The 607-nt window shown below is 50.1% G+C and overlaps 1 protein-coding gene across 1 annotated transcript in view; it reads right to left on the bottom strand.

The window, feature by feature from the left end:
* Positions 1-526, bottom strand: part of LOC119581953 — a gene marked incomplete in the record, with an annotated part of 15,950 nt that extends 15,424 nt beyond the window's left edge. Inside the window, 2 exon segments of the mRNA XM_037930133.1 lie at positions 4-172; positions 411-526.
* Positions 527-607: the final 81 nt, after the last annotated feature.

Genomic DNA, 607 nt, shown 5'->3' with positions numbered 1-607 from the left:
AACCCCTCTGCACTGACGCACCCCCCCGCCCTTCGTTACACCCACAATAAGCTTGCTGGCCGTATTCCCACACTCTCATTCACGGGCATAACAGGCATACGCGGGGGTCCGGGTTGCTACGTTCTCCTTCACTATTCTTCTTTAAGACAAGCACTTTTCTCAGGCCGATCAACTGTAGGACGAGAAAATGAATGCACATGAACCAAACCATAACGCCAACTGTGATCAATTAACATAATTTGGAATGGGCACGGATGTTACTTGTACCAAACCAGATGAACGAATGCCAAAGCTATCAACACAAACCCAAGAGAGGTGTTGCCCATAAGATTTGTGAATATATTTAATTTACTGGGGAATTTATACCTCATTATATAACATTTTTTTCCACAATCAATTTCTGTATTCACCTGTAACGAAAACTGTACACTACTCGGGTCACTGAAATGAACACAGCACAAAGAAGGGAAGGGCCCGCGCTCGACACTACCACTCGCTTCCCTCGCTGTGTCACACTGGCGCGCAGTCTGCCAGTTGGCCCACGTGCGCACAGTGGGGGCTGGCGGGGGGTGGGGAGCGGGGCCGGTGTGGGATCGGGGGAAGGGCT

The sequence above is a fragment of the Penaeus monodon genome, chromosome 15 (genome assembly GCF_015228065.2).
Source record: "Penaeus monodon isolate SGIC_2016 chromosome 15, NSTDA_Pmon_1, whole genome shotgun sequence".
Lineage (NCBI taxonomy): Eukaryota > Metazoa > Arthropoda > Malacostraca > Decapoda > Penaeidae > Penaeus > Penaeus monodon.
This window is presented reverse-complemented; position numbering and strand designations above follow the sequence as displayed.